Source organism: Lineus longissimus, chromosome 12, assembly GCF_910592395.1.
Source record: "Lineus longissimus chromosome 12, tnLinLong1.2, whole genome shotgun sequence".
NCBI lineage: Eukaryota > Metazoa > Nemertea > Pilidiophora > Heteronemertea > Lineidae > Lineus > Lineus longissimus.
Window position 1 is genome coordinate 2,032,056 of NC_088319.1, and position 13,850 is coordinate 2,045,905.

Below are 13,850 nucleotides of genomic sequence, written 5' to 3' on the forward strand. Positions count from 1 at the left end.
CAGGGATCTTTGCCAGACAGGCTACCGCCAGTAACCATTTATACCCATCGGACCAGGGTCCTAATGACCGCTGTGGTCAGAGACCTGTGCCAATACCGCGGCCCCTCGCATCAAACCAGGGTCCTAATGACCGCTGTGGTCAGAGACCTGTGCCAATACCGCAGCCCCTCACATCAAACCAGGGTCCTAATGACCACTGTGGTCAGAGACCTGTGCCAATACCGCGGCCCCTCACATCAAACCAGGGTCCTAATGACCGCTGTGGTCAGAGACCTGTACCAATACCGCGGCCCCTCACATCAAACCAGGGTCCTAATGACCGCTGTGGTCAGAGACCTGTGCCAATACTACAGCCCCTCACATCAAACCAGGGTCCTAATGACCGCTGTGGTCAGAGACCTGTGCCAATACCGCAGCCCCTCGCATCAAACCAGGGTCCCAATGACCGCTGTGGTCAGAGACCTGTGCCAATACCGCAGCCCCTCACATCAAACCAGGGTCCTAATGACCGCTGTGGTCAGAGACCTGTGCCAATACCGCAGCCCCTCGCATCAAACCAGGGTCCCAATGACCGCTGTGGTCAGAGACCTGTGCCAATACTGCAGCCCCTCACATCAAACCAGGGTCCTAATGACCGCTGTGGTCAGAGACCTGTGCCAATACTGCAGCCCCTCACATCAAACCAGGGTCCTAATGACCGCTGTGGTCAGAGACCTGTGCCAATACTGCAGCCCCTCACATCAAACCAGGGTCCTAATGACCGCTGTGGTCAGAGACCTGTGCCAATACTGCAGCCCCTCACATCAAACCAGGGTCCTAATGACCGCTGTGGTCAGAGACCTGTGCCAATACCGCAGCCCCTCCTACCTGATACTTACACTATAAGCAGCCTTTAACCCTCCGTTGTCGGCTATATTTTCACCAACCGTCTGTTGACCATTTATCTGAAGCGAAGAAGGTTGGTACGATTTACGAAAAAATAGACACGAATCAGCACCTGCTATCAAATCATGAAATAGTCACAGCTACCGGAGCAAACCTACCATCTGCACTTAAACTAAACGTGAAAAGCAGGGCATGACTAACAGAACTTCCCTCAGGGTTTTAGCTGGTGCTAACAGTGATGACGCAGCCATACGCACTGAGGCTTCATGGGCGTTTCAGGAGCCATTCTAATCACCTCGACCACAGCAGAGAAAAGGTGACACACCACGACAAAATGAGTCGCATGTCGCACAGAAGATGAGCCTAAAATGACACCAGGAAATAACAGAAGAAATTGATGTCGTTAGATTTTACAAAAGGCGGACAACAGTGAAATGAACAACCAGTCCATCTCAACCTGTCAAGCTCGGAGCGACATGCGACTCTTTTTATCGTGGTTGGTCAAAAGTACGAACCACATCACTTCGGTTGTTCTTGGCGTTCGGTGATTTTTCGATCAAATTGCATTGGATTCGATGGAATGGAGCCAAGCTCGAAGAGTTTTGTACGGACAAGCTGCTTAATTGTTGGTAAGTGTGACAGAATTGAATTGGACACCGTACTGTTGTCTCTCTGTACCAATGATGGAAACGTCAGAGGAGTATGAGGGAGGTTACCAGGACGTGTTGTCCATAATGTTAAGTCCCAGCGGCGACATGGTGCGCAGACGATGGATCCAGGAAGACTCTCTGGATAGTCTTTAGGCCTTGGCGACTGTACCATCTGGGGCGATGTGCATAAATTCTAGGACATAGATTGAGAAGTCCTGGAGGCCATGATGATCTGGGAGGTTGAAATGATGTCCTATGACATCCGTTGCAATGTTTTTGGTAAAACTGTAGAAGTGATTTTGAAAACGTTCTAGTAAAGATCGTTTGGTTTCGCCGACGTATTGTATGTGACATTGACGGCATTCGATGCAATAAATCACATTATTGCTTTTACAACATATTTTTGTCTTTGTGTTGTATGATTTGCCTGTGGTATGGCTGCTGATTTGACCAGACGTGTCCAGAAGGGGGCAGTATCTGCATGTCCTAGGGGAAAGACAATTCCACCGAGGTTTGGAGGCAGTAGTGGTGTTGGTAACTGCGCGAAGTTGGCCTAATCTGGCTCGGACTAGGTCGTCTCTGAGGTTTTTTGATCTTCTGAAGCCATGTATGATTGGTGTCTCATACAGGTGAACATTAGTTTTGTGTCTAGCTAGGATGTCCCTGTTTTCTTTAAGGTTTACGGCTGGTTTTGTCAGTGCCGGTGTAAAAGTAACCCACGACCTACCTAGCTGGAGTCCGCCGGACTCTAACTCCTGGGAATCTAAGTACTACTACTGGACGGCTAGGAGCTGGAGTCCTAGGACATAAAAAGAAATCTAAGCCCCCAGTAATCAAACTCCTACCTTCCTTTTATATATACAAATGTATAGGAATCGTAGCCCAGGAAGGGAAGTCCGGTTAGGACAACCGTTCCAAAGGAATGGGAGCCCGTAGGGCCCCCATTCCTTGGGAACCAAGGTCCGTAGGAATTGTCCATAGGGTATGCAATTTTTGCATGACATTATATGGGCTGATGAGTACAACAGGTAGTTGTGAGCATCGGTGGGTTTGGTGTTCAGATCTGTGTGTATCTAACCGTCAGTAGTGACGTGAATCTGAGTGTCAAGGAACGTGACGCTGGTCTCTGATATTTCGGCGGTGAATTTGATGGTTGGATGTACCGAGTTTAGTGACGTCACAAATTGTTCAACCTCCTCTCTGGTTTGTGGGAAGAGAGCGATCGCGAAGATGTCGTCAATGAATCTGCCCCAAAAGAGTGGATTCGTGGGGTTAGTTTATACATGCCGCTCTTCAAAATCGGCCATGAAGAGATTTGCGAATGAGGGTGCCACTTTGGTCCCCATGGCTGTGTCTGAAACTTGCATGTAGTTCTGGTTGTTGAACTGGAAGTTATTTTGTGATAAAACTAAGTCCAAAAGTTTGATGATGGACTGGTTAGTAGGGCCTATTTGGGCGCCCCTGTTTCTTAGATGGCGTGCCACAGCTCTTTTACCCTCCCATATGGGTATGTTGGTATAGAGGGATGTGACATCTAAAGTGACCAGCAGGATGCCAGGTGGGATTTGTCCCAGGGCTGTCATGGACTGTTGAAAATGGGTTGTGTCCTTGATGTATGAACGTGTGTTCTGAACCAATGGTTGTAGAAAATGGTCCGCTAATTGGGAGATGCGTTCTGTGGGGCAATCATCAGCAGACATAATGGGCCTACCTGGTGGTGGCAGTGTCCCTTTATTTATTTTTGGCTGTAAATAGAACTCCGGAGTTTTGGGTTCCGTTTGGGCGAGATCATCATACATTTTTTTGAGTGATTTCACCCGTTTGCAGCATGTCCTTAAGAAAGGATGTGATATTGTCCGCGTGGATTTGGGTCATGCTATCGAGGGTCGGACGGTAGTGTGTCCGATTTGACAGTTGACGTTCCGCTTCCTTGATGTAATCACTTCTGTTCATGATTACTACGGCAGATCCTTTGTCTGCGGGTTTTATAACGACCTGAGGCATGTCCTTGAGTTGGATCAATGCTTCTCTTTCTGCCCCGGTGAGGTTGTGCGAGGCAGGTGAGTATAGAGGGATGCGATCGAAGTGGTATTCATTCGTCCTGATAAAAGCCTCAAGATCTGGGGGACCAGGGGGTTCCATTTTGAGGGCAATTTTAATTTGCGTTCAAGATCGTTGGGCCTGGTGGGGGTTTGCCCCGGGTCTGAGTCAGCGTCACTTTCATAAAAAATGTCCTGCATGCGTCTGAGACTGACATGGAATTTATCCAAGTCCTTGAAAAGTTCTTCGAAATCGGGTTCGCCTGGTGTGGTGCAAAAATTCAGACCTTGCTCAGAAGAGAGGTCTGAGCTGCGGTAAGAGTTATGTTGGACAAATTGATAACATACTCAGTGTTCACTTTCGGGGTGGGTGTCCCCCTGGAGTTTAATAAATGGTCATAATTATTATTTACAGAGTGATGGATTACAGGAAATTGGTGTGTTCTTAGTTCATGAAGGCTCTGATCAGCGCTTCTGTAATTAAGCCAAACAGCTACAACCCCCTCTTAGTCCGGTCTCACAGACGCACTACAGCTCCCTCTCACCACAAAGAGGAAACTGGACTCACCCAGAAGTGAGTCTTAAAGGGCCCAGCAGGCACACCGTCCTACTACACTCAGTTCTAGTCAAATAGCATCACTGATGAGGTCACCGCTACACCGAAACCGTTTCATTTGGTAGCGTAAAACCCGGCAAAACAATATCCTGACCCTTATTGACGCGCCAGTGTCATTTTAGCGCCAAAACCACCCCTGCCCATATTCCTACTTGACAACCAAACAATGTCAACAAAGGGCCCGTCTCCACAACCGCGGGTAACATCACAAGGGACTTTCGGCGTCTCTCCTACAAGGCGGAGACGTCAGTCATAACAGTATTATCCACTGACCGAAGAGCACGCAAAACCCGTTCACAGTTCTAAAATGATTGTCCGTACATACATGATTGTGACCAAGAATAATGAAAAGCCAATATTTCATACTTTCGTTTTATAACCTACCCCCTTGATTAGAGCTTCAGTTTTATACACAAAATTATCTTGGTTGCTGCATAACATTGTTTACAGAGTATAATTAATAGTATAAAGCAATGTGCCTCCTTTTTGTGGCAGCGGTTATGGTAACCATAACCATGATAAGTGCTCCGGTTAGCGAAAAAATATTGAAGTGGTCAAAAAGCAGTAAAAATCACATGGTTATTTCTGAGATATTTTGTAATAGAAATTGATACCCAGGAACCTCTGCACTGTTGCTATCGGTTGTCACACCAAGCCTTTATTGTGATGTTTGGCCTATTTTATATGTCCCAAGTGTGACATCTCCATTGTGTGAAACGTAAAGAGGGCTGACTTGTCCCGTACGCGGATTAGACCGTTGTGATTGAACTTGCGTCAATCAGTGTCAATACCGTTGCATTATCCTAAAGTCGCTGCGTCATCCGTGGGTTGACCCGTGGCGTCGCCCTTCGTGGAGAGACGTTCCCTTCGATGACGCAATTTGGCGTCAGATTTGGTGGGAAAACTGGGTTGCGCATGTGTCCCCATAGGTGGCGACATATAGTGTGTTTGCGGGTTTGGCTCGCCGGGTGATGGTTGCCTTGAAAACGGTTTCTAAAAGGTGTTTTCTCATCAGTAATCAGTGCGGGAAAGACGGAGTATGGTGCAGGTACCAAAGTGAACCCTGTGACACTCTGCTGGGCTTATTTTGATAACGATGTCTTCTGACAACTAACATGCTTTTTCATTATGCGACTGGTGTTAAAGGGACAACTTTGGCATGAGATTTGCATTGTGAAACACGAACTAAGGTGTGGACATATTAACTCTCCTTAACCCGTTAGCACTCTAGTGTTTTGATTTTTTTTCCTCCGTTCCTCCAGAAAATTGCCTAAAAACTTTGAGTAACAAGACTTAAGTCCGGTTACTCTAAGCAAAAAATGAGCAATTTCAACATGAAATTTGTAGTGATGGATAACTCAATGACTGAGCAGATGTTTGGCTCCGAACATTGGCTCAAGTAGAATGATGTTTTGGTTCAGCACTTTCACATCAGATGTCACTACTAAATCATAGGTGTTTGAAGGAAAAGCTGCCGGCATCGACGCTGCAGCAGCTGGTCGGAACTTTTTGGGGTTTTGTCTTCAAAAAGATTAAAGGGGAATACCAGTTCTTGCAGGTGAGAGGGTTATATCAAATAACCTGAAAAAAATTAAATTGAAAAACTAAAATTTCTCTCAAAAATTTCTGAACTATTTTCAGCATTTCTGTTGTGATTAAAGGTAAAACCACTCGAGAATTGGCATTTTCTTTATTTTGGTTCATTTTCAAAACCCTTTTATCAAAATCATCTGAGATGATCCATGATTTCATATCAATTTGTATGTTTTGTATGACAAACCGCATTTATGGTTGATAAGTTTATACCAGCTCTTGTGTTTATATGAAACATATATATGTAATAAAAACAATATAAAGATATTTGTCGACTTTTTTCTTTTCTTACCGCAGGACCTTAAAGGGACAATATAGGCAGCAGCTAGGCAGAGAGGATAAAGTTACACAAAGTCGCCAATTGGGGTCTCTCACATCTCACAGTACGTTGAAATGATTCATTCTTGTACGGGGAATATATTAAGTGCTGAATCTGACATAACCCAAGGCCCTTATTGTGTATATTAGTCACCTGAAGATGGCCAAATTAGCTTCTCTGCTCCTGCCTATAGTCCCCCTTTAAAGTGAATTCCGTCCGAGCAATACAATGCCTTTCCCTTGCGTCAGTCGTCATCAGAGCAATTTGTTCATCATCATGGAGCAGGGGGTTAAATTGGCCATCTTCATGTGACTAATATACACAGTAATGACTGGGTCATGCTAGATCCAGCCCTAAATATCTTTGTGAAGCGTAACGGTGCGAGATGCTAGAGACCCCTATTGGCAACTTACTGTAACAATCTTGCCGTGTAACTTCAATGCACACCAAGGATTCCGCGGTGACGTCACGGTTTTTCCAAGATGGCGCTGCAGATTGTAAACAAACCCGATCCACGGCCAAGGGAAAATCAAGTCATCAAATAAAGTTAGATATTTCGCATCAAATCAAAGTTATTAGTACTTTTCTGCTATGAAATAAGTCTTCAGACAATAAGTTATCATTTGAATAATGGAAAGTGCTGTTTTGATGGGGAAAAATAGGGTTTTTTAAACCAAATAGCCGGGCACCGATCTTCCAAAATTAGCGATGGTTTCAAAACAGTCTCCCAAATATGGGGCAATCTCTTCATTACCATAATGGCATTTGGAGGCGTGGTTACAGATTTTACAAGTTCGAGACCTGTGGAACCTAAAACTCGCATAGATCCCCATAGATCCCCATAGATCTCCTTTGTCGAGTTAGCGCCCCTGTAAGATCATGCATTTTCGGACTCTAGAACGAAATATATTCCTGCGGATATCGCGGTTTCGGTGATGATTTAAGGAGAAATTGACTGTTCTTAGTGTTGTATGGGACAGAAATGAGTTCATACTTCATGAATACATGAATATTTTATGATATGGGCGGTCTTCTAAGTCAAAACAATAACAAACTCAACTGCATCTCTACCCTTGCCATTGCCTAGTGTATTTCGTAGTGTATTTTAGCGGAGACATTATTTCCGCACTTGGCCACGCCAAACATCTTTTTTATTCGTGGAATTTTAATAATCTGCTATGTAAATTTTATTTTACACAGGAAGAATTCATACTAGGTATTGCAATATTTCATGTCTATTGGTGTTTTTGTGTACAGGAGCGCACCAGACAGTGGGACGTGGAGATGTGTTCAGTGCTGGTGCTGTCAGTAGACTGATCCAAAGTGTATCCTGGCGGTGATTGAGCGAACTGTATTTCGTCTCGCATGTTCACCTTACGGTCGGCTTTTTTGTGCGCTCTCAGGTAATTATCTCCGTTTTTTGCCTATTTCTCGCTATTTTAGATTTTCTATACAGCTATCCCGTTTCTAAGTTTGTGCTCGTCCTTTTGCCAAATTTAGAGTTCGGTAAGGGCTATTATAAAGCTATAGTGAAGGTTCCAAGTTTTAGGTTACTTGGCAGTTTGGTTATTTGGTATGGCGGCCATTTCGGTTTGGTCATGTATACAGAGGTATAGGAAATGCATAGGTAAATGCATTATGGAAATAGGTCTGCTAGGGCAGCAAAACATTAGGTTTTACATTATGTAACATATCGAGGGTTGGGTGCGCACAGTCGCTTTCCCGTCAAGCTCGCCGCGTGATTCGTGTTACGTGACACGCCCTTTTGTGCACGCCGGAGATCCTTTGTTAACTGGCTTTTACACCTTTCAACTGGTTTTATAATCCCATTCATAATCTCTGGGCGTGAGTTTAAATTCAGGGCTGGTGGCAATCTTGTTTCACTCCCTTCTAGGCCGTGGCTAGATTGCTTCGCTCCTAGAAGTTTTCTGTCATGGCTTCCAATAACATATTATTGCGGAAAAGGCACTCATTAGTGGGCAGAGATTTGCTGCCCATTTTGAAGCTTCTCGCCCGTTTCAAGGACGACGACCTCCCGGACCCACTTGCTCGTATACGCCTCAACCGCCCTACCGAACAATTGGACGTCCCCGACATAGCAGTAGCCTTTCAGGAACTCACGGGTGAAGATGCGGTAGATTTTTTCAGAATGTCAGGTCGAGAAGATTCGGTAGGCAACTTCCGCCTGATGCTACATTCGGCCATTGTGGTTGCGAACGAGTATGGACAGCCCGTTGGACAACAATTGCATGAAGACGAAGCACCAGTAGCCAAAGCCCCTCGCCTCGACCGTCAAGAACAGGATGAGGAAACCGCGCCGCGTTTACGGGAACGAATTCTAGAACTAGAAAAGAGAGAAAAGAACCGAAAGGCAGAACCGGTGGAGGCAGTCCTGAGGAAGGTGAGGAATTTATCCTTACAAGTAAAGCCCAACGTTACCCTCATCCTAGCCACTTTAGACGAACTAGTGGCGTGCGCCAAGGACCAAGATCACAAAGATTTGCACCTCTTTTACGAGCTCGGCAAACAAGCTGAACGTTTCAAAGATACTGTTGATATCCCCACTTTTTGTCTTTCCGCATTGGGTGGAGGCCAGTCTGACGTAATAATGAAAGCTTTAGCCAAGTGCAAAAAGGCCAAAAAGTTGGTAAAAAAGCCGCTTCGTTCCAGGTCACAGTCTCCACCGGTTACCTCTTCTGCCGTATCCTCTTTCCCCCTTCAGCATGTTTACGCGCAGCCTCCCCCACCTCCCCAGCATCAGTTTGGCTTTGGTGGCTATGGTGCCGCTTACGGTCAGGGATATGGCGGGGGTTATGGGTACGGCAGAGGTAGAGGTCGCGGCAGGGGTTATGGCGGTTATGGTTATGCTAGAAATAACCCGGGCCCATGTAATTTTTTGCGGTGAGGTTGGGCATTGGTACAAAGAATGTGAAAAGATGAAGTTGGCAAAGGCCCAATTTGACAACAAGAAATAGGTCTAAGGTAAAATAGTCCGGTACGCTAAGTGGTATAAGTGTATTGTTTAGAAAACCGTTAATAAGTAAAGCAATTTTGATTTTGAACATCTTCCTCTCTCTCAGCTCAAGGGATCTTACCCCTTGCGGACCTAGTTCGCGCGAGCTGTGAGTTAGGAGAAGTTCTCCCTTTGATAGTCTGATACGCCTGTAATGAGATGTTTCTACATTTTATTTTGGTTCTTGCAGGAATCCCCCCCTACTATCTCACTGGGGCACTTTAAGCCAGAGATTCCAGAATGGGAATATGCGGTGAAATTTAATCCAATTGCTGCCGAAAAGGTCAAGAGGTTACAGGCGTCTTGGACTACCATTGGGGAAACTTCTCCTGACTTCACAGCTCAACAATTCAAACTCAATCAGGTTGTAAATGATGTATTACTTCTACAAAAAACTACGGTGCCTTTGGACACTTTGCCTTTAAGGGACCCTGAACACTTTGTCGCTGGACAATTGCATCAAAATATTGAACTTTGGAGTTCCATAATGAACGATTTCCCAGAGAGCGAGATGGTTCACACTTGGTTGGAAAAAGGGGTTGATGTGCATTCTTTCTTTAGGCCATTTAAGGGTGAATTCAAGGGTCAGAAATACAATTTAAACGAACCCCCAGTTAGTTTTTTTCCTAACTCTGTCCATTGTCAGAAACAAGCTGCTTTTATTTCCGAAACCTTGAATGATAGAATCAAAGCAGGTTCAGTCAGAGTTTGGGGTAAAGTTGGGGAGTGTCCGCCCCCTAAAGTAGTCATGCCCTTGGTAGTTGAACCTTCAAAGCCAAGATTATGCAATGACCAGAGATTCCTTAACCTGTGGATTAAGGATTCTCCCTTCACATTAGATACATTGAAAGAAGTACCGCGATTGGTACACAAAGATGCTCTCATGTTTGCCACTGATGAGAAATCGTGGTATGACCATATTAAATTATCGCTAACTTCGCAAACGTATTTTGGCATGGAATGGGCAGGTTGGTACCTAGTTTGTACGACGCTTCCGTTCGGATGGAAATCATCGGCTTATGTTTATCAAACTGTAGGCTATGCAGCTACAACCTTCTTAAGACATTTGGGGATCCCAACCATCCAGTATATTGACGACAGATTCTACGTGGTCCCTAAGAATATTGACGCGTCAAGCATTCCTTTGCTTTGGGTCTTTTTGGTATTATATATCCTTACAGAACTAAGTTACACGTTCTCCTTGCCAAAATGTGTTTTACAACCTATGATGGCGCTCAAGTCCTTAGGGTTTCTAGTAGATTCTAGCAGGCAGGCGTTTCTTCTGCCATCTGATAAGAAACAGAAGTTTAAGGTTTTGCGCGAGGAAATTCTTCGTCAGCCCTTCGTCAGCCTTAAAACGCTACAAAGATTCGCTGGTAAATGCATATCTATGATGTTGGTTTTTCCGGCCGCAAAAATATTTACGAGAGAGTTGTTTAGCGCAATAGCCAAAGCTTCGAAAAACAGTAAAACCATCCCAATCTCTGGCCCCCTACGGGACGAGATACAATTCTGGGCATTTTTGGATGATTGGCATGGGCATTTTTCTTGGAGACCAGAAAAACATTTACATTACGCTCTGGCTACTGATGCTTCGGGATATCGCTATGGCGCGGTCACTCTATCAGGGCCACAGGTTGGTCATACTTTTGGTGATTATTGGGCTGCAGATGATATAAGGCCGATTCATGTCAAAGAGGCCGACGCCCTCTATTCTTCCCTCTTAGCATTGAGTACAAATATAAAAGACCACCGGGTAGACGTTAAAGTCGATAACACAAGCCTAGTTTCGTCGTGGAATAACAAGGGTTGCAAGGACAACGCCTTAAATGAAATGCTCATAAAATTGTTTCATCTTACTCAGCAATTAAATATTGATTTACGTTTGCAGTACATTTCTTCGGCAGAAAACCCAGCAGATGCTCCTTCTAGGGCGATTTCAGCTCAGGACACTATGTTGGCAAGTGAAAAATGGTTCCAATTGGAGTTACTCTATGGCCCGCACGGAGTAGACCTCATGGCATGTGACTCAAATGCAATGCGTTCAATACAGGGCGATGTTTTGAGACATTTTACCCTGCACCCTTCACCTCTGTCAGCGGGTCAAAATGTTTTCGCCCAGGAAATAGCTAAGGAGCTAAATCCTTACGTTTTCCCACCTATCGCTGTCATTCTACCCCTTATTCAGTTTTTGATCCAGCAGGAAATCCCAGTTTGCACGCTTGTGCTACCCATGACGTCACCCGCGCCAATATGGTGGCCACTATTAAAGCCCAGGATAATTTCACAGGTTTGCCTTGGGGTTAAAGGAGAAAAGGGCGTAGTATATTATCCCTCCAAGCAGGGGTTCATCAGAGATAACGTCGGTTTGAGATGAACATTAATGGCTTTTCGAATTAGCTGCACATCATAATGTGCGATATCCTTCGAATATACTCTGTGGATGACGCTTTAATCTTGATTATTTCAGAAAATCAGCGTTGACATGGGGGCAATTGACAAGCGGCTCCAGGAGTTGGATAAGGCGGCTTCCGCAACCCCCCTTATGAAGAAAAGGCAATCCCTAAAAAACGAGCTGTTGCAATTTTTGGCACAACTGCCTAAGAGGCCAACCCTGGAACGGGTTTCTCCAAATGATCTAACACGATTTTTAGTATGGAAAGACAAAGCCGGTAGGACACAGATCCATAATGCTTCCTGTATATTCCTCGGGCATCATGGTAAATTCCACTGTGGGTGTCCTACCCGTCTTGCCTTCGGTACGTTAGAAGGATTAGTCCGGTCCCTGAAATCTATTATTTCTGAAGAAACCGACAGGGGCAGCACGTGGGATATTTTCTCCGGGGTTGGGAATCCGGCTGATTTACTCCTGTGAAATCGTATTTGAAGTGTGTCAAACGAGAGCAAGGTTTCTCGCACGTAGTTGCCAAGCAAGCAAAACCCTTGTTCATGGATAAGCTTCAAGCTATTTCAAAATATATCGATAACCAGATTAAAAGACCAGATCTATCCCTTAGGGAGCAATTCGTTTTGTCCAGAGACCAAGCTTTTCTCAAGATGCAGCTCTTTGCCGGGGATAGGGCGAGTGATTTGGGAATTTTAAAAACACAGGAAGTTAAACGCTTACCCGATGGATCAGGTCTTGTAATCTCTCATTCCCATGGGAAATCGTTTTCGGTAAACAAAGTGAATACCTTCATTGTTAAAGAATGTCCAAATCATCTTATTTGCCCGGTAAAGGGAGTTCAGCAGTATATCTCCAAGGCACAAACCTGGGGGGTGGATCTTACGGTCGGATATTTATTCCGTCCAGTCTCAGAAGCCGGTGTAGTGTTGGATGCGCCTATTTCGTACAGTGCAATTTACGATAGATTAAAGATTTATCTAAATACATTGGGGATCAACCAGGGTGAGACCCCTCACGGCTTAAGAGCCGGCTGCTCCATTACTTTGCTTCTGTCGGGGGCAGCTTCAAGCCCGGCGGAAGTAATGTCTCATGTTGGTTGGTTCACAGAGGCATCAGCAGAGTACTACAGTCGGTCAGATATTTTGGTAAAAGCGGCTAATGTGTCCGAAGCCCTGGCTGACAGTTCTCGTCGGCCAGAAGCGGTTAAAACACTTTACAGTAAGTTTGGCGATGTTGATAATTTCCCAGCAGCGTTCCCTTGAGCAGATTTCGATGTACATTTTTATGCATTTTCGTATTGTAATTATTGCATGATTGTGTTGGTTAGAGTGTGGCCTCGCCTTTTCGCTACATGCATCATCATACTAAAACCATACCGTGTAATCTTCTGTGGAATTTAAAATACAGTGTTGAGTTCTTATAATAAAGCAATGTTAGAATTTAAGTTACAATTTCTCGTTACCTTATTTTCGAATTCCGGACTAATTAGTCCCTAATTAATAATTAATTATGGCGGATTAATTAGTTAATTTTGTTTAAGTATTGGGAAAGGAGTTATGAAGTAGGGCATGTTTCTCCGGGATGGTTGAGAGCCCGGGCGTGCGCGCCTGTACATTTTCACACCCCAACACTTAAATGTGAAGATCATACACAAGCCTGGAGACACTTTGGGTATGTGCAGATCCAAAGTGTATCCTGGCGGTGATTGAGCGAACTGTATTTCGTCTCGCATGGACACCCAGAAGGAAGACTGTTTGGCGTGTACAGGTTAATGTAAACCCTGTGTACGATGGCAGGCTCTGGAGCCACTGCAGTGGATTGGCTTTCCCCTCCCTCCCCGCCCTAGTATCCGGATTGCTTTAGAGCCGTGTATGTATCTTCGCGCCATTACATTTTCACACCCCAACACTTAAATGTGAAGATCATACACAAGCCTGGAGACACTTTGGGTATGTGCAGAACCTAATTGGCCATAGCGATGATGTGACGTCACCCTCGGAATCCTCGTGAAAAGCAGTTTAATTTCAATCTACATGTACATACTGGTTAAGGATCTGGATGTCTGCCAACAACCAGGGCAGTCCCTGTGGGCGTGGGAGAGCCGAGACATTGCTTCATTTCCCTGATTTCACAGCCCGATTCAATGCGCCATGAAGCATATCAATGATTTCCCTGTTCTCAACACGCCGTCCAGGCTGGCAGAGTTGTCTGAAGGCCAATGATTGAGAGTTACATCAATGCCCGTCACCTCGGAGGTCGTGGGTCAGACTCCCCGCTGGTTCACATCTTTAAACAACAGAGTGCGACACTCGGGGACAGCGTGGATTT